This window comes from Lynx canadensis, chromosome A2, assembly GCF_007474595.2.
Source record: "Lynx canadensis isolate LIC74 chromosome A2, mLynCan4.pri.v2, whole genome shotgun sequence".
NCBI lineage: Eukaryota > Metazoa > Chordata > Mammalia > Carnivora > Felidae > Lynx > Lynx canadensis.
In genome coordinates this window covers 100,155,568-100,176,815 of record NC_044304.2, presented here as the reverse complement: position 1 = coordinate 100,176,815, position 21,248 = coordinate 100,155,568, and positions in this window count along the sequence as shown.

The window sequence follows — 21,248 nt, the reverse complement described above, 5'->3', positions numbered from 1 at the left end:
TACCACTGCTTCAAATAGTTTTAACATTTTCTGCAAGTATCTTGCTTTAAAGGCACAACTTACACATATGCAACTGTTGATTTTGGTTAAATAGGCTGCAAAGTTTCTGGAACCCTTTACAAGGAAACGGTCAGAGACCGTGAGCCTTCTGATGTCAGACTGTTGTGTGAATATCTTGTTGAGGCCATGGGGTCAACGCATGCTCCTCAATTCCTCCTGTCTTGGGGTTGCTGTAGTGTGGTCTGGAGTCTGAGATAACAGATCCTTGGGGTGGGTCCTCATGAGAGGGGAAAGCTGGCCACAGAAGGCAGTTCCACATGGGTTTTAAACCTGTACAGTGGATCAGACACTAACACCCAGCATTATGTACCGAACGTTCTAAGTACTTTGTTGCATTAACTCATTCAGTGGGTTTACCCTCACTCTGAGGAAGTATGGCAGATACTATTTTCTAAAAATGGTCCCACGGACTCTTCCAGACCCTAGCTGCTACTCTGAAGAGGCAGTCTATTTCCCCTCTTCTTGTGTCTGGGCAGGATTTCAAGATTGCCTTGACAAGCTGAATCCAGTAGAAGTGACACTGTGACTTGCAGACGCTAGGTTGCAAAAGGTGATTCAGCTTGCGCTTCCTTTTCTCTCGATGCATGTGGTAAGGAAGCCCAGGTCACAAGGAGAGGCCACATGTAAGAATTAGGGCTGACTTCTCCGGCAGAGGTCTCAGTCAACAGCCAGCATCCATCACCAGATGTGTGAAAAAACTTCCAGACAGTTCCAGTGCCTACTTGGAGTCTTCAGCTGGGGCCCCAGTCACAGCCAGCATAGATAAACTGTCCCTGCTGTGCTATGTCTAAACTGATTCATAATTCCTTGAGTATAATAAATGGACACCATTACCTTTTACGTGGTTTCTTACACAGGTACAGTAACTGGAACAGCTAAGCCCTATGACCCCTATCTTATACAGGTTAAATCAGTTGTTCAAGGTCATTCAGCTGAATTACTAAGTAGTAGAATTCCAAGTGACCTGACAGATTGGCTCCAGAGCCTTTGTGTCATTCTTTCCTGACTGTCCCTTCCCCTGTCAGCATGAAACCACAGGCCTGGTCTCTGCTGTAACTTGGACTAAGAGAAGGACCCCCTGTCACCTTGAGTTAAGTTAGCTCCCAGGAGATCACAGCGATCCTAAGCATTTTCTAGAATGGGATTGGTGAGAGGACCAGGAGAAAATTCCAAATTTTTAGTGTCTTACCACAACTGAAGCCATTTCTTGATCACACCGTATGTTCCTCTGGGTCTACAGAGCTCAGCTCATCATTGAAAAGGTTGTAATCACTCTGGGACCAAGGCTGATGAAAGCCTGATCCTGACACATGCTTCCATGACCAGCAAGGCAGGGGATGGAGAAAATGGTCAACCATGTGCCAAAACTTAGAGCTCCCACCCTGACGCGACGTATTACTTTTTCTTCTATTTTATGGGCCAAAGCAAGTCATGTGACCACTCTTAACTTGAAAGCTGCATGTACCAGAAAGGAAGATGAAATATGTAGAGAACAGTACCAATGACCCTCAAATCCACCCTCCAGTCACCAAATATTCACCTCTCTCCCCTACATATAAAATATACTCCTCCTCTTTTCAAGAGTGACAACCCCCCAATTCCACTTTGCCATGGCCATAAGCCCAGAGTTGAAGATTTCTGGGTGATGTACTGATACGGGAGTCTGTTTCAGGTGACCCCTTTTGTGAACTGACAAGAAAAGTTATCTCCTCCCCACCTGTGCAATATATAATAGGGCAGGAGCAGAATGACAACAAAACACGTACTGCTTTTCGAAAAGGATAGAATGAGAGGCATACAGGGAACTTTAATCGGTAGCAATTCTGACACCCTGCTCACCAGTTATTTTGAGGACCCTCACCTTGGGTGTGCAGCAGAAAATTGCACCTCAGCAATCAGGCAAGAGTGAAAGAGCTGAGGAAATCAGCGCCTGAGCATGAAGTGAGAGATGGGGAATACTTTGAAGGGGGAGGGCTGATGTCGAGCAATAAAACTAATTTGACTCATGCCATCGTAATCATGGTCACCCAGAATATTGATCCCTCTTCCTGAGTCTGACCAATACTGCTCTAAAAGCTACAATCAATCTTGACAACATTCCTGTGAGGGCTGCACTATCGAGCTCATCCACATTTTATGGATGAGTAAAGTGATACACAGGTATTCTGTCATATACCCAAGTTCATATAACTAACAAGTAATCAAAGTGGGATATTAGATCCCAGGTTCCAGGGTTGTACTTAATCCCTACTCTGTATTACCTTTCACAAGATTATAGAATTATTTGAATGGAAAAAATAATTCCAATTTTTTTCCGGTAATTCTGTATTTTTAGTGAGATTATATATTCATTTTGTAGCTAGTTCTTAAGCTATTTAGCACATCTAATTTAAGCATGAGACAATTTTGTTAATTTTAAAAATGTTTAGGGGTGCCTCGGTGGCTCAGTGGGTTAAGCGTCTGACTCTTGATTTTGGCTCAGGTCATGATCTCATGCTCAACATGGAGCCTGCTTGGGATTCTCTCTCCTCTCTCTCTCTCTCTGCCCCTTGTGTGTTCTCTCTCTCTCTCTCTCCAAATATTTAAAAAAATTTAAGTGTTTAATGAACATATATAAGCACATATCATTTACATAATTTAGATTTTATGTGATTGAGAGCCTATAGGACTTAGATCTCATGTGAATTCTTACCTGATTTCAACGCTAGCTAGCCAGTACAAGGAGGCCCAGAAATTAGTTCATAGTCCCTTCTGCAACTTGGAGAATTTTTAATCTAGAAGAAAACTATACTTACACTGTTGGTATACTTTAGAAATTGGTTGTTGCAGTGTAAAATGTTTGTTTGATTTCTGAGGACGAATATAATCCATAAAACCACAAGGTGGCAGCCACAAGACACTAATTTTTCTCTCTAGGCGATTTGAACACGTTTCTCCAGCTTAGTGGTGGGAACAGATTATTTTATGCCAAATTAGATAATATGTTGCTTTCATAGAATAAATCCTAGCGGGGAAGCACCACAGTTCTAATTAGTGAGCAGTTTTAATTGGCTAATAGCATATGACTGTTGTACAGGCCAGTATGAGTACCTGTATTTTCTTCTGAATCTTTCATATCCCTCCTTTGATCGATCATCCCTAAACATACTTGTAAAAAGTATGTCCTTAAAAGAAAAGATCTTTTATGCTCTGAAAGATAAGAGGGAATGTGGACAACCGCAAATCTGTTTTTATTTGCCTTTTGAATGCAATCAAATCCACATGTAAACCATCTTTTTTATAATTGCCCATTGTCGCTACCCCTGACTCATTTCAGTTTATTCTAAGTCAACCAAAAAACAAAACTTGTACTGAATACTAACATGTATTGATAACTTACTGTCAGCCAGACACTTATTTTAGAGACCTGGTGTGGTCTCTAAAATAATCCTGAGAGGTACCCACTATCACTGTCATCCTATTTAATGAACCAAAAAAAAAAAAAAAAAAAAATGGAATGTACAGGCAGCCTAGACATTGAAAGAGATGGTGAACTCATGGCCAATGGAATTATCTGTCAGTTATAATGAATACGACAAAAAAGAGTTCTAGATTAACAAACGATTTGTATCTGTGGGTAGATAACTTCTAGAAACTTGGTGAGCCCTCATACAGTGACTACTATGGAGATTCTTTCTTTAGTTCTTACTAACAAAATAGTAACTTCTGTTCACTAACTTTATACCTAATACTTTTACACCAGTAGAGGTTTTAGTGAGAATGTTAGAAATTCTGGAGCAAGGATTTTCAAAGTGGAAAGTTAGGGAAGAACCCTGGATTTGTGTTTATCTGTTTCAGGGAGTGAGACGAGAACACAGTTGAAAAGAAGGATTCACGACTGGGTAAAGTGGCAGGGTTTCTGGGGGTACGCATCAACTGATCAGATCAAAGTTTACAAACTCTTGGTTTGGGATCTTTGCTAAAACTCACCAAACACGATAGTATCTCAATCCTATTACATTACCCTTAGATGAGGCCACATTCTGTTTAATTGGGCTCAGGGCTGGGTCTAGGTTGTGTGTCTCTAAAATGACCACAAGGTGGAGCAAGATAATACTCTGCCAAATAATGTTCCACAAGATTGGGGGGGGGGGTAGTTTTTTTGTTCGGTTTTAACTCTGAACTATATATATTGGTGTGTGTGCACATTTGTGATTAGCACTATCGTGGTCATAGAATAAAACCACACCCCCAGGTAATATCCTTGTAAACATCTTTGTCATGTTGTACCACGTGATATGTCTGTCATACCCCATCACCAAAATTACGCACTCAGCAGCTGAGAGGGCAAGTTGCTAAGAAAGTAGAACCTCAAAGTTGTCATCACAAAGAATTTTTTTCTTTGTAATTCTATAAGATGATGGATGTTAACTAACCTTACCGTGGTAATCATTTTCAATACATGTATGTCAGACCATTATGCCATACGTGGTTAAACTTATACAATGTTGTGTGTCAATTATATCTCAGTATAAGTGAAAACAATAGCTAAGGAGTCAGGCAGGTGCTAATGGTGAAGCCAGACTGGGCAGGGACTGGATTGCTGTAGCCAATGGCAAAGAAAGACTAGGCTGTATACGGCACAGCTGTTTCTCACGTGCAACCCTTCAATGCTTTGGGCAATATTACTGTTTTTTTCCAGAAAAGAATCCAGAAATCTAGATTTTTAAAAAAATATTTATGAGAGAGAAAGAGAGAGAGAGAGAAAATGCATGGGGGGGAGGGGCAGAGAGAGAGGAGACAGAGTATCTGATGTGGGCTCTGCGCTGACAGCAGAGAGCCCAATGCAGGGCTCGAACTCATGAACCGTGAGATCATGACCTGAGCCAAAATCAGATGTTTAATGGACTGAGGCACCCAGGTGCCCCAGAAATCTAGATTTTTAAGTATTAGTTTTTAAATCTCTCAGGAGGCCTGGGTGGCTCAGTCGGGTAAGCGTCCAACTTTGGCTCAGGTCACGATCTCACCGTTCTGTAGTTGGAGCCCCGCATTAGGCTCTGTGCTGACAGCTTGGAGCCTGGAACCAGCTCCGGATTCTGTCTTCCTCTCTCTCTCAACCTTCCCTCCTCATGCTCTCTCTCTCTCTCAAAAATAAATAAACATTAAAAAAATTTTTTAAATCTCTTTGATGTTGGCAGTTTTGATCTAAGCTGGTGACACAGAAGGGTTGTGAACTCACCTCCCACTGAATCTATTGTTATACAAAGAATGAGTCCCTCTCAAAGAAAGCCAGAAACTAGCTGAGGGACTCCTACATGTCAGTCAAATAAGAGGGACAAAACCCACACTGAAATGGTAGGAAAGGCTGACACATGCTATTGTCATAAACCCCACCCCAGCACAGTGACATAAATTGAGAAGGAACTCACAACTGTTTTTTCCTGAGAGGTAGAGGCTTTGGGCCCAACATCTAGCCCCTCAACTTTTAAGATTTCCTCCTAGCTCTGAAAGTCAACAGATCTTGTGTCCTTGAGACCCACAAGATTATAGCAAATTAAGCAGTTTTTAAAGAGCTTGTTAAGACTCATCAAGGCTATCCCCACAGGGCTCAGCACACAAAAAAGCAGACACTCAACTCCCAGTCTTTTCCTAAAAGAGTTATATTTGCATATCTTAAAAAAAAGCTACAGGCTGAAGGTCAGGGCCCCTAATTTAGCACTTATCTAAAGAGGATGCTATGGAGAAGGCCATCTCCCCTTCTCCCTCTGACCTGCTCCAGGTGGCCAATGTCTACTTGAAAAGAACTTGTGCACTTGTATGGTGCCCTGGCTTTTGCCACTGTTACCTCGATGATGCACCCTTTGATTGCCTGGATCTCGTGGCCAGTGGGGCTTATATGCACAGATTCAATGGAACTGTAAAAAAGAAATGTCTTAACCCAGCCATTACTGCCTGGCCCCCTCAGTGCAGAAGCAGATTTCCCAGTCTTCCCCTGAAAGAGGTATATTTGCATATTTTAAAGGATGCTGCCTGAGGGACTAACTTCTAATCAGCCTACAGCTAGGCGCTGAGATCTTTCCCTTCTTAGCATTCCCGCAACTACTAGGAGCCACAAAGAGCAAAGAAGTCTGTTTGGACAATCCCAAAAGTTTGAGAAACAACCAAGAGCTTAGTCTGAGCTGATGAAGAAGGACCATCTCCTACATGAGAACACTCTAAGACTGGGAGAGGGAGATGTTCTAGCTAATGCACAGAAATCAACACAGAGAGGTGCCTGGGTAACTCAGTCGGTTGAGCCACTGACTCTTGATTTCAGCTCAGTCAGGATCCCCGGGTCAAGGGATGGAGCCTTGTGTTGGGCTCCACTCTGAGTGTGGGGCCTGCTTAGGATGCTTGCTCTCTCTCTGCCCCTGTCTCCTGCTCATTGTCTCTAAAATATACCAAAATAATTTAAAAACTAACATAGAAAGCCAAGAAAATTAAGCAACTGAGAAATATGATCCCAACAAAAGAACAAAACTCCAGGAACAGAACCAAATGAAATAACAGAACCAAACCAAATTACTTATCTAAGTAATTTCCCTAATAAATAGTTAAGAATAATGGTCATAAAGACACTGAGGTGAGGAGAACAACACACGAAAAAGTGAAAATTTTCTACCTCAACAAAGAGAAAATACAAGTACCAAACAAATCACACAGCTGAAGAATTTTACAGTGAAAAATTTACTAGAAAGGACCAACAATAGACTATATGAAGTGGAAGAAAGGATTAGCAAACTGGAAGTCAGGGTAGTAGGATTTATATAATCAGAGGAGCAACAAGAAAATAAAGGATGAAAAGGAGGGAAAATAGCTTAGGACATCATCAAGTGGACCAATATTCATATTATAGGGGTCCCAGAAGGCAGAGAGAAAGACAGGGAAAAAAGCTTATTCAAGGAAATAATGTCTGACGACTCCTCCAAATTGTGGAAAGGAACAGACATCCAGATCTAGGAAGCCCCAACTTCCAAATGGGATGAACTGAAAAAGACCCACCTCAAGAAACATTGCAATTCAACTGTTCATAGTTCAAGACAAGAGGTGACATCAGGAAGATGGAGGTTAAGAGGGTCCAATTATTGTCTTCCCTTACACACACACACACACACACACACACACACACACACACACTAGGTAAAACAAACAAAATAGTTCAGGGAAAGCTCTGGACTACAAAACAGCAGCCAAAACTCTGCACAGATATAAATAAAATAAATAAAAAAAAATAAAATAAAATAAAAATGTGGCTGCATAGTAAAGTACAGGAAGCATATTACCTGTGTCATAGTTAAGAGCAGCTTGACACCTGGAAAGATCCTTTCAGAAGAATTTTACCCCACTGAAGAGAAGAGAGAACCCCAGCAAGCCTCATCACTAAGCTACAAAACGTCTCCCAGAGTCTTCTCCAATGCTGATCCCAGCTAACAGAGCTGCCTAGAATCCGCCCTCCACTCTACTGCATTTACTCCCAGGATTGGGGAGCCATAGCACCTCACCATATAAAGGACCAGAACTGCTATCGCTTTGCATCCCACTCCTGAACCCAGGCTGTGGCTTTGTCCCATCATTACCAGAGCAACTTCTGTTGTTCTCAGCCCCACCCGCTGGGTCCCAAGTCATACTGTTACTTACATTATTGCCCCGAGGCTACCTCCACACCCCACCCCCACCCCCCAGTCCCAGGTCATGGCTCTGGACCCTCATTTCTGGAAATGTGCTACCAAAGTTGTGAACCCCATCTTCCCAACCTAGGGTGCAATCCAACTGACACTGCCAGTGGTGTGGCTGCTGCCCTGAGACCTGTGCCCCATCCCAGTCCATGGCTCTGAACCTTCCTTGTTGGGACTGGGCCACTGCCTTCCTGAGCCTCACCACCAGGGTCCCAGGTCATGGTTATGACCCTTAATTTCCAGGACTGCTTCTGTTGCCCTGAACCCCACCCCCTAGGTCCCAGGTTCTGGCTCTGAACTGTCATTGCAAGAGCTGTGCTGACACTGCTCTGAGCTCAACTCCCCAGGCTTCAATATGTGGCTACAGTAAATAACCACCAGGTTTTTTGTGATTCTGTCCTTTGACTGTCCCTGGGACCAGAGTTGAGACTTTGACCCATTATCTCCAGGCTGCACTGCCACTGCAAGTGCACTCCAAGCCACTGCTGCACCTTGTCATCCCAAGACCCATGCTGCTACTGCATCCCATCGTCCTTTGGCCAGAATGACTGCAGTGAGTCCCCGAGTCCCAAGTCCTGGTTTCATGCGAGATCAACACGTGCCACACCTTAGCCACCTGTGCCACAACTATAGCAAGTACACCTGTGCTCCGTGACTGAGGTGCTATGGGAGTTCCATGTTGCCTGATCCCAGGGCTCTGGTTCTGATAGTGCTCTGGGTGCCAACATGACAGTCCAGGTGCTGAGAGGGATCCCCTTGACTAGAATGCCCTTCCAGGGGGAAAAAAAAGAAGAAGAAGAGAAAGACCCCAGGAGCTTTTGCTTCTGCAGATCTCATAATTCTCCACTCTGCCACTGACACCTGTAGGACCTCTCCAGTATTGGCCACAGAAGATTTCTGTAGTCTGACCAATGCTATTCTCAGCTGAGGAACTGCATGAAGACTATGCCCCCATGCCTTCTCAGAAACCAAAAACGCTGCATCCCACCCAGCCAACACCCTCATAGCCACCTCCAAGTGAAAGTCTTTTCCCACCAAAGACAGTGTGAAAAGGCTAGAGGAAATAACTGCACCATCAAATGCACAGGTATCAATGCAAAGCCATCAGAAAGATAAAAAAAGCAAGGAAACATAACACTACCAAAGGAACACAATTTTCCAGTTACTGACCTGATCTCCCCAAAATGGAGATCTGTGAGTTATCTGAAAAAGAATTCAAAATAATTATTTTAAGACAGCTCGGCGAGATTCATGAGAACATAGATAACTCAGTGAACTCAGGAAAACAATATATGAACAAAATGAGATAGAAACAAAGAGACAGAAATTATTAAAGCAAAACAAAACAAATTCTGGAGCTGAAGAATACAACAAATGTGATGAAAAAAAATGCAATAGAGACCTTCAACAGCAGGCACAATTAGGCAGAAAAAGGATCTGTGACTTTGAAGACAGATCTCTTGATATTACTTAGTTGGAAGAAATTCAAGAAATTAGAAGGAAAAGAATGAAGAAAGCCTACGTGTATTATGGGAAACCAGCAAGTAAAGCAATGTCCAGATTATCAGAATCTTAAAGGAGTGAGGGAGAAAGGGACAGAAACCATGTTTAAAAAAAAAAATGGCTGAATTACCCAAATATAGAAAGCAATATGGTCATCTAGGTTCATGAAGGTCAAAGATCTCCAAACAGACTAAACACAAATATATCTTCACCAAGACACATTATAATTAAGCTCTCAAATATCAAGGACAGGATTTTGAAAAGAGCAAGAGAAAAAAGAATTATCAAATACAAGGGTATCCTGATAAGGCAATCAGCGGATTTATCTGCAGAAATCTGACAGGCCAGGAAAGAGTGAAATGATATATTCAAAATGCTCAAAGAAAAAAAACTTGTTATCAAAGGCCCAGCAAAGTTGTCATTCAGAAATGAAGGAGAGATAAACACAATTCCAAACAAATTAAAGCTGAGGTAATCACCAACAGATCTTCCATACAAAAAAATACTAGAGGGGCTTCAAGCTGAAATGAAAGGACACTAAATAGCAGCATGAAAATATATGAAAACATAAAATTCACTGGTAAAGGCAAATATATAGTCAAATTTAAAATACTCTAATACTGCAGTGGTGGTGTGTAAATCACTTCAAACTCTAAAATATGGGTTAAGAGACACAGGTATTAAAAATAACTATTACTACGACTTTATATAAATAGATACACAATATAAAAAGATACAAATTGGTACATCAACGTAAATTGTGGGGGCATGTAAATAAGTGAAATTTTTAATGCAACTAAAGTTATTAGCTTAAAATGGATGGTTGTTACTATAAGATATATTATAAAAGCTTCATGGTGACCATAGAGCAAAAACCTGTAAGAGACACAAATGGTAAAGAAAAAGAGCCAAAGCATACTAGTACAAATAATCATCAACTCACAAAGAAAAACAGCAAGATAGGAACAAAGGAACAAAGGAACTACAAAATGCTCAGAAAGCAATTAACAAAATGGCAATTAAAAGTTCTTACCTATCAACAATTATTCTAAATATAAATGGATTAAATTCTCCAATTAAAAGACAGAGTGCCTGAATGAATTATATGCTGTCTATAACAGACTCCCTTAAGCTTTCAGGACATTCAGTAGCTCAAAGTGAAAGGACTGAAAAAGGTATTCCATGCAAATGGAAATCAAATGAAAGCAGAGGTAAATATACTTATAATACACTTAAAATAGACAATAGGTTGGGGTATCTGAGTGGCTCAGTCAGTTAAGCATCTGACTGTTGATCTCATCTCAGGGTCATGAGTTCAAGCCCTGTGTTGGGCTCCTCACAAAGTGTGGAGGCTACTCAAAAAAAATTAGACTTTAGGTCAAAAACTAACAGGAGTCAAAAAAGGTCATGATATAATGATAAAGAAGTCAGTTCATCAGGAATATATAATAATTGTAAACATATAGGCACCCAATATTAGAGCGTCAAATTATATAAAACAACTATTAATAGATCTGAAGGATAAAACAGCAATGCAATAATAATAAGGCACTTCAATACTCTATTTTCAACAATGGACAGATCAGCCAGACAGGAAATCAATAAAGAAATAGTGGATGTGGGGGTGCCTTGGTGGTTCAACTGGTTAAGTGTCCAACTCTTAATTTCAGCTCAGGTCATGATCTTACATTTTGTGGGATTGAGCCCCATGCAGGCTCTGTGCTGATAAGTGTGAGCCTGCTTAGATTCTCTCTCTCTGCCTCTCCTCTGTTTGTGCTCACTCTCTCTCTGTCTCTCTCTGTCTCTCTCTCCTTCCATCTCTAAATAAATAAGTAAACTTTAAAAAAATAGTGGATTTGAATGACACTTTAGATCAAATGGACCTAACAGACATATACCAGAACATTTCATCCAATAGCAGTAAAAGACACGTTATTCTCAAGTGCACACAGAACATTTTCCAGAATAGATTATGTGATAGGCTACAAAACAATTCTTAATAAAATTAGAATTGATACCATATCAAGTATTTTCTCTTATTACAATGGTATGAAAGTAGAAATCAATAGTAGGACAGAAGCTAGAAAATTCATGGATGTGTGAGATTTAACAACATGTTACCAAATCACTAATGAGTCAAAGAAGAAATCAAAATGGAAATCAACAAAAACCCAAAAACAAATGAAAATGGAAGCACAATAGATCAAAACCTATAAGATACTGCAAAAGTATCCTAAGAGGGAAGTTTATAGTAATGACCAACTACACTGAGAAACAATAAAGATCTCAAATAAAAAACCTTATTACTTAAGAAACTAAATAAAGAAGAATAAACTAAGCTTAATGTTAGCAGAAGGAAGAAAATAACAAAGATAAGAGCATAAAAACATGAACAGAGACCAAAAAATGGCAATGAAAGTAAGAGCTGGTTTTCTGAAAGACAAAAAAGTTAACAAACCTTTAGCTAGATCAGCTCAAACAAAGAGAGAGGACTCAAAACCAGAAATGAAGGAGAATATGTTACAACTGATACCACAAATAATACGAAGGATTATGAGAAACTACTATAAATAATTATACACTATCAAACTGGATACCCTAGAATAAGTGGATAACTTCTTAGAAACATACAACCTATCAAGACTGTATAATGAAGAAATAGAAAGTCTGAACAAATTACTAATAAGGATATTGAATCAGTAACCAAAACTTCCCAGAAAGAAAAGCTGAGGCCTGGGTGGTTTCACTGATAAATTCTACCAAACATTTAAGAATAATTAACATCAACCCTTTTCAAATTCTTCCAAAAAACTGAAGAGAAGAAAGCCCTCCCAAACTCATTTTACAAGGCCAGCATTACCCTCATACCAAAGCCAGATAAGACTGATACAAGAAAAGATAGTTACTGGCTGATATCATTGATGAACATAGATGCAAAATTCCTCAAGAAAATATCAGCAAACTTCATTCACAACACATTAAAATGATCATTCACCATGATTAAGTGGGAATTATCCCTGGAATGCCAAGAATTTCAACATCCTCAAATCAATCAATGTGGTTGAGGCCACATTAGAAACTGAAGGATAAAAGCCATATGAGCATTTCAATAAATGCAGAAAAATAGTTGACAAAATATAACATAACTTTATGATAAAAACACTCAGCAAGATGAGTAAGAAGTAATGTTCCTCGGCATAATAAAGGCCGTATACAATAAGCACACAGCTAACATCATGCTCATCGTGAAAAATGAAAATCCTTTCCTCTAGATTAGGAATAAGGCAAGGATGCCCACTTTCACCATTTCTATTAACATAGTACTGAAAATTCTAGCCATAGCAATTAGGCAAGAAATATAAATAAAAGCATACATATCAGAAAGAAAAATAAGTCTCTGCAGATGGCATGCTATGTATATAAAACCCTAAAGACTTCACTAAATAAATAAATAGAATACATTTAGTTAGAATAAATAATTTAACAAAGTTGTAGTATACAAAACCAGCATACAGAAATTGGTTGCATTTTTTTTTTTTTTCTGTGATAGAATTTTATTTTGGTATCCAATTTTATTCTACAATCTCAGGTCTGTTCCTAAAAGAATTCCTAGTACACTGACCTGAAAATCGTGGCATAGATCAAAAGACATGCATTGCTAGGCCTTCAAGAGCTTTTCTCCATCATTAATTCACTACGGAGAATTTCAGGAAAACTGTCCTATCTTGCAAAAATCACCAGACCATTATTTTGCTTATTTCCAGTTATCCACATTAGACTAAGCAGAAGTTGCACTGTGGAACTAATGTCCATCCTCTGAAGGATGGAGGGTAATGGTGCAGAACGGAGAATAGGTGACAAGCAAATGGCACACTGATTACCTTATCCAATCAGTTGCATTTGCATATGCCAAATCAAACAATCTAAAAGAATAATTAAGAAACCAATTCCATTTACAATAGCATTAAAAACAATAAAGCACTTAGGAATAAATGTAAGTAACAATGTGAAAGACCTGTACACAGAACACCATGATGAAAGAGATTGAAGAAGACACAAATAAATGAAAACATAACCCATGTTCTTAGTTTGGACAAATTAATATTGTGAAAATGTCCACACTATCCAAAGTGATCTACAAATTCAATGCAATCCAAATCAAAACCCCAATGGTATTTCTCACAGAAATAGAGAAAACTTTCATAAATTTTTTTTGGATTTATCAAAGACCCTGAACAGCCATTGGGATCTTGAGAAAAAACAAGGTTGGATGCATCACACTTTCTGAATTCAAACTATCTTACGAAGGTAAAGTGATCAAAACAGTATGGTACTGGCATAAAAACAGGCATGTAGACCAGTGGAACAAATAGATTACACATAAACCCATGCATATATTTTTTTTTTTTTTTTTTTTTTTTTAAAATTTTTTTTTTTTTTTTTTCAACGTTTATTTATTTTTGGGACAGAGAGAGACAGAGCATGAACGGGGGAGGGGCAGAGAGAGAGGGAGACACAGAATCGGAAGCAGGCTCCAGGCTCTGAGCCATCAGCCCAGAGCCTGACGCGGGGCTCGAACTCACGGACCGCGAGATCGTGACCTGGCTGAAGTCGGACGTCAACCGACTGCGCCACCCAGGCGCCCCAAAACCCATGCATATATAATCAACTAAGTTTTGATGAGGAAGTCAAGAACACAAAATGAGTAAAGAATAGTTTCTTCAATAAATGGTGCTGGGAAAACTGGATATCCACATACAAAAGAATGAAGAGTGTCTTATACCACTCATAAAAATTAACTTGAAATGGATCAAAGACTTAAATGTAAGACCTGAAACCATAAAACTCCTAGAAAAATAACAAAAAGAAATTCTTGACATCGATTTTGGCAAAGATTTCTTGGGTAAGACACCCAAAGCACAGACAACAATAGCAGCAACAAACAAGTAGGAATGTATCAAACTAAGAGTCTTCTGCACAGCAAAGGAAACTATCAACAAAATTAAAAGTCAATCTGTGTAATGGGAGAAAGTATTTACAAGTCATTTGCCTGATAAGGGATTAATATCTAAAATATATAAGGAATTCATACAACTCAATAGCAAGCAATCTGATGAAAAAATTGGGCAGAGGATCTGAATAGGGTTTTCCAAAGAAGATAGACAAATGGCCCCAACAGGTACTTGAAAAAGTGTTGAATATCACTAATCATTAAGGAAATGCAAAGCAAAACTATAATAAGTTATCACCTCACACCTCTTAGAATGGCTATCATCAAAAGATGAGATACTAAGTGCTGATGAAGATGTGGAAAAAAAGGAACTGTTGTATGCAATGTTGGGAATGTAAATTGTTGCAACCACTGTGGAAAACTGTGGAGGTTTATCAAAAACTTAAAAATAGAACTACCATAATCCAGCAATTCTACCTCTGGTTTTATACATATAATAGAAACAAAATCACTGTCTGGAAGAAGTATCTTCACTCCCATGGTCATTATAGCATTATTTACAATAGCCAAGACATGGAAACAACCTAAGAGTCTAACAATAGATAAACGCAAAAGAAACTGTGGTGTTTATATATATACATGGAATATATTCATCCACAAGAAAGAAGGAAATTCTATTATTTTGACAACATGGATGGACTTTGAAGGCACTATGTTAACTGAAACAAAACAGAAATAAAAAATGCTGTATGATCTCATTTACATGTGGAATCTAATGAAAATTGAATTCATAGAAACAGAACAGATTGGTAGTTGCCAAAGGCAGGAGGTGGGAGGGGGGGTGGAGGAAATGAATGAAGGTGGTCAAAAGGTACAAACTTCCAGTTATAAAATGAAGCTCCAGGGATATGATGTATAGCATGGTGACTATAATTATGTTGTATACTATAAATATAATATACAGTTGTACATAATTGTATATTGTACAACTTAATTACAATTGTACAATGATAAATATGTTACATGTCAATTATATCTCAATAAAATGGGTGAAAAATCTTGATTTTTAAATGTAGATTAAAATGTTTAATAATTTCAAGCCAAACAAGACATGTCCCATATACTAATATTAATCTTGTATAAATTAATCTATATAATCTATATAGATTCTAGATCTAATCTATACAATATAACTCATCTATACAAAATAACTAAATATATATTAAATATAAATATATATTTATATTTACTTGTTTTGTTTATTTATATATTTACATATATATATAAATAAATATATAATCTATATAAAACAGCTCAACACAAAGATCAGTGGCCCTCTATTTTTTTTTTTAATGCTTATTTATTTTTGAGAGAAAGAGAGACAGAGCACAAGCAGGGGAGGGACAAAGAGAGAGGGAGACACAGAATCTGAAGTAGGCTCCAGGGTCTGAGCTGTCAGCACAGAGCCTGATGTGGGGCTCATACTCACAGACTATGAGATCATGATCTGAACCGAAGTCAGATGCCCAACCGAACCATCCAGGCACCCCATCTGACTACTTTTCTTAATACAAAGCCCAGCACATTGTTAACTACAAGAAGGATTTTTTTTTTTTTTTGCAGTTTCATTTTACTCATTGAGTCATGCCTTCAATATTAAAGTCTATGTTAAAGACCTGTGACAATGTGTTACTGATGAGTGACAGGACAAGCAACCTCAAAATATGTCACTTTGGCACAAGGGTTATTTTGAGCTAAGGTACTTGAGAAACAGTAGTTATAAGGATACACACTGACCTCTCCTTTTTCTTCCTGAAAGCAGGAGAGGATACTCCAGGATAGAAGCTTCCCTCCTTGCACTTGGAGGAAAGAAACATTTTTACCATGAGAGAGAGTTGAGGTCCAGAGATATCTGTGCAAAGAGTTTGTTAAAATGATCTGTTAGTCTCCCCATTACATCTTTGTTCCTCTTTCATAATTACTACTCTTTGTTCAACCTAGTTTATAAGCATTGGGTCTTTCTGCTTTCTGGGTCTTCATTTCCTGTGAAAACTGCCATGTGTACGTACGATAAAATTTGTCTGTTTTCCTCTCGTTCATCTGTCTTATGTCAGTTTATTTCCTAGGCCAGCACAGAACCTGTGGGTAGAAGAGTAGAGGAAGTTTTTCCTCTTCTACAGTTTCTGGAGACAAGAGGGGATAGCATTGGCTGGAACCCTGCTGACTCTGGGGGCTAGGGCTGCCAGAGATTCTAGGACCTAAATAAACTGGCAGAAGGTAAGAAATTCTTGCATGTCAGTCTCCTGTATCTCTGCCAAAAGAGGAAGTTAACCTTCTCCTTGCCTCTTCCTTTCCAATTCAGATTGACAGGAGGAAAAACAGTTTCTGGGAATTATCTTTGGATTATGACTCTTGGGGAATTGGTTTGGCTACCTACCCACTGATTATTGATCTTTAGCTTTCCAGAAATAGTCATTATTTTCCTTTGCTGCTGGCTTTTGTGTCATTTGTCATAAAGAAGAATATCATAAGATGAGATTCTCCTTTTGCCTTGTTTTTATGTCTGTGATAATATGATTTATAATAAACATATATTTGCTCTTTGACCGTGTTTTTGTCACAGATGTCCCTAAAACCCTTGAAATTTCCTAGTAAGAGCAATAAGGGATCTTGATATTTATAGCAAACTCCTTTCAAGCACAACTGAGTTTATGTTAATGAGGGGACTTTCAGAAAACACACCTAAGGATGGAGGCTGGTTGCCTCCACGTGATTAGAGGGTGGGAACTTTCAGTCCTACCCCTCCCCCACACCAAGGGAAGGGAACAGGGCTGGAGGTTGAATCAATTGCCCATGGTCCATGATTTAATCAACTGTGCCTATGTAATGATGCCTCTAGAAAAATCCAAAAAGACAGGGTTCAGACAGTTTCCAGATTGGTGAACCAGAATGCATCCATGTGTTGTGCCCCAAACTCCATGGGGACAGAAGCTTCTGAGTTTGGGAACTTGCCCTATGTATTTCTTTATCTGGCGGTTGATTCATATCCATTAATATCCTCTGTAATAAACTGGTAATCTAGTAAATAAACTGGTTTCCTGGGTTCTGTGAGCCATTCTACCAACTTAATCAAACTCAAGGAGGGGGTCATGGGGTCTGATTTACAGCTGATCAGAGTACAGGTGACAATCTGAATTTGGAACTGGAATCTGAAGTGGGGGGCAGTCTTGTGGGACTGAGCTCTTACACAGTGGAATCGGATGCTATCCTTCAGGTGGAAAGTGTCAGAGTTGCGTGAAATTTGGGGGACACCTGGTCAGTGTCTACAAAGAATTAGAGAATTGCTTGCTGTATGGGGAGAAAACCATCATGCTGGAATTGATGTCAGAATCGGAATGCCCTAGGAGCTTGGTTTTGTGACTAATAAGAATATTCTCTCTGGTTTCCATCAGCTGGGTGGCACAGGTCATAGGGCTTGTATCAGGTGGTTAGCTAGCTGGTTAGGGACCCTGAACACAAAATGACAGGCAGAAGTCTCTTTGCCTGACCATTCCAGTTCTCAGGGAAGTTTGTCTTAAGTGAAGGGTCTCGGTCCATAAGGGGCCTTTATCCTCTCAATCTTAGTTGCCTTGTTAGCTCTTACAAGGTCTCATCCTAGTATTGCCTACATAGGATCACAGATTGGCAGGTCTGTGACCAGACTGTCACATTCATGGGAGAACCAGAGATAAGTTTTCACAAACAGTATTCTTACTGCCTGTGACAATGAAGTTCTTTACTTTCTTAAGCTGTTTTTAACAGCAGTTCTGGATCTTGGATGGGGCTGCATCTTTTGCTCATTCTTTAAGGAAGTCTCCTGTGTCCACAGTTAAGTCACAGGAAAGCTTATTGCTTTCAAGTAACATTGAAATACATATACCTTGAAGACTTTGGCTTTAGACCTAAAGGAATTTTTTTTAATTTTTTTTTCAACGTTTATTTTTATTTTTGGGACAGAGAGAGACAGAGCATGAACGGGGGAGGGTCAGTGAGAGAGGGGAGACACAGAATCGGAAGCAGGCTCCAGGCTCTGAGCTGTCAGCACAGAGCCCGACGCGGGGCTCGAACTCACGGACCGCGAGATCGTGACCTGGCTGAAGTCGGGCGCTTAACCGACTGCGCCACCCAGGCGCCCCTAGACCTAAAAGGAATTTTAGAGACAAACAAATATCCTGTTAATACCTATGGGAAGATCAGATTGAGAAAGGGGGAAAATAAAGAAAAAGATACAAGAGAATGCCTTGGCTGATTCAAGACTCCCTTGACAAGATTAGGTGGTAGAGATCTGATTTAGAACAAAAATTAAGAAATGTAAAAGACACTCAAGTAAGCGTGAAACCTATGTAAATGCACAAAAGTGGGGGCGAAACATGCAGAAGGGCGAACTTATGTCCCTGACTCTAACCAAACCCCACCGACTCCAGGCCTTTCCATATTTTACCCCTCCTGCCTCTGACACACACAAGTCAATGGACTACCCTACACTTAAAGAAAAAAATTAAATGGTAATAATAACCCTAGGTTTCTGATAATAGGCAAATGTGCCTCTGAATTCCTTCTAAGAGAAAACCTACATCCTTTCTCAAACCCTTGGAGATGTAAATATAAATATTCCAGAAGATAATTTGTGGCTAACATAAGCTCTGGGACAAAAAGAAAAAAGGGGGAAAGAGTCTTGTAAAAAACCCAAACTGCTATTTGGTATTTCCACAGGGTTCCCCACCCCAAATTTAGTCCACAGCCTCTGTAAAACTACCTATCAAAGGCAAATAAAAATCTTAAAAGTCTTCCCCATAAATACTGGTAAGAAGCTTTAGCCATCATTGGGCAGGTAACCTTAACTTGTTCTGTCTAAAAAACAGAATTCAAATTAATAGTTATCATCATCACAGTAATAATGCAAAGATGAGATCAATTCTTGTAAGTTAGATATAAATACACACACAGAATTTACTAACTCATGGCTAAGATTTAAAATGAAAACTTGGGGCGCCTGGGTGGCGCAGTCGGTTAAGCGTCCGACTTCAGCCAGATCACGATCTCGCGGTCCGTGAGTTCGAGCCCCGCGTCGGGCTCTGGGCTGATGGCTCAGAGCCTGGAGCCTGTTTCTGATTCTGTGTCTCCCTCTCTCTCTGCCCCTCCCCCGTTCATGCTCTGTCTCTCTCTGTCCCAAAAATAAATAAACGTTGAAAAAAAAAAAATTAAAAAAAAAAAAATGAAAACTATAGATCTCTATTTGCAATCTGTCTATATGTTTACGTATGTCTATTACGTATATATGTATATGTGTATACGAATGTATGTATATGTACATAATACCTCTACCTGTTGTTGCCAAAATTCAAAAAAGAGCTCTGCTTTAACTGGTTTTAAAAATAGTGTTTATATAAATTAACTATTTTTAAAAAACTCTCAGAAATACAGAAACTAGCCTGAATGGTTTTCAGGTTCATGTGGTCTGGGATAGTCTTCAGTAAATAAAAGCTAGTTGAAGTTTGTTGGTTTAATAAAAACAGGTGTCTTTAGAGTTGTCAACATTAAATATAATACAGACATACAACTGTTTCTACCAGGGTTCATCAGTTAAATAAGCTTATGTTATCTCTACTAGATGTTTAACTTACAGAAGTTTAAATTTTCTTCATAAGTTTTTTAATTTTAAGAGAGAGAGAAAGAGAGAGCAACTACAAGGAGGGAAGAGATAGAGGGAGACAGAATCCCAAGCAGGCTCCGTACTGTCAGCACAGAGCCTGATTTGGGGCTAGAACCCAGCAAATATGAGATCATGACAGGAGCCAAAGTCAAGAGTCAGAGGCTTAACCAACTGAGCCACCCAGGTGCCCCCAGAAGTTTAAATTTTCAACCTAAGAACAAAATGTACAATAAAAATAAATTGTTTGGTGTATACCAAGCACAGCAGTTAAAAAAAAAAAAAGGTTGGGACAGCGTAGATTTTATTATTTAAAATTTTTTTTTAAATGTTTATTCATTTTTGAGAGAGACAGCATGAGCAGCGGAGGGGCAGAGGGAGAGTGAGACACAGAATCCGACACAGGATCCAGACTTTGAACTGTCAGCACGAGCCCGACTCGGGGCTTGAACCACGTACCTATGAGATCATGACCTGAGCTGATGTCGGGCGCTTTAACTGACTAAACCACTCAGGCGCCCAATGCAGAGCAGTTGTATATTTTAATTTTTTAGGTTCTTTGCTTCTCTAATTTTTCCTGATATGTGCTTCATTTGTCAATAAGAAAATTAACTCAAGATCATGACTACCTTTAATGTCTTATGAAACTTTCATGAGTAACCCAAGCAAAATGGTTAAAAACAAGTAAGTTAAATAAACGTAAGTAGGGTAAGGTTGTAAGTGAACTTTTCAATAATAATTATGTTCACAATGTGTTTACTTAAAAATATTTTCTCAAACATTTTTAGTAACTTGAAACCTTATAGTTATACTAAGTTAAATTAAATGATGGATGTGCACTGAATATCTAGATCGTTTCCAAAAAAGATAAAATACTGAAATATTAATTGCTAAACTAACTTTACCTACCTTTAGCTTCTTATTTGAGAGGAAGATATTTGGGTCTGTCAGTAAACATGTTTTTTGCCTCACTGAAAACTTCTACCATGAGGAAGCATATTCCTCTGGAAATTATGAATGGCTTATTCACAAATTTGATAATCTAATACAGAATGTTGGTATGTAAGAAATAGTTCACAATTGCTTCATTCCTCATTTTCACTGGAAATTAGGGTTACTAAGGGTTAAGAATTCTAATAAATATATGTAAATAAAACTACTAGGAATAATGAAGCTAGGGAAAAACTGCAAATTTCAAGAAAAATAAGATATGTTTGTGGTAAGGGAAGGTATGAGGTATAATGAATGTATTTTGTTATGGGAGAGTAATTTTGTCCTAGTTAAGGATATTTAAAGGTTGTTTAAAAATAAATAATAGTGGAAAATAAAGGACAAAAACCTAATTGGATGT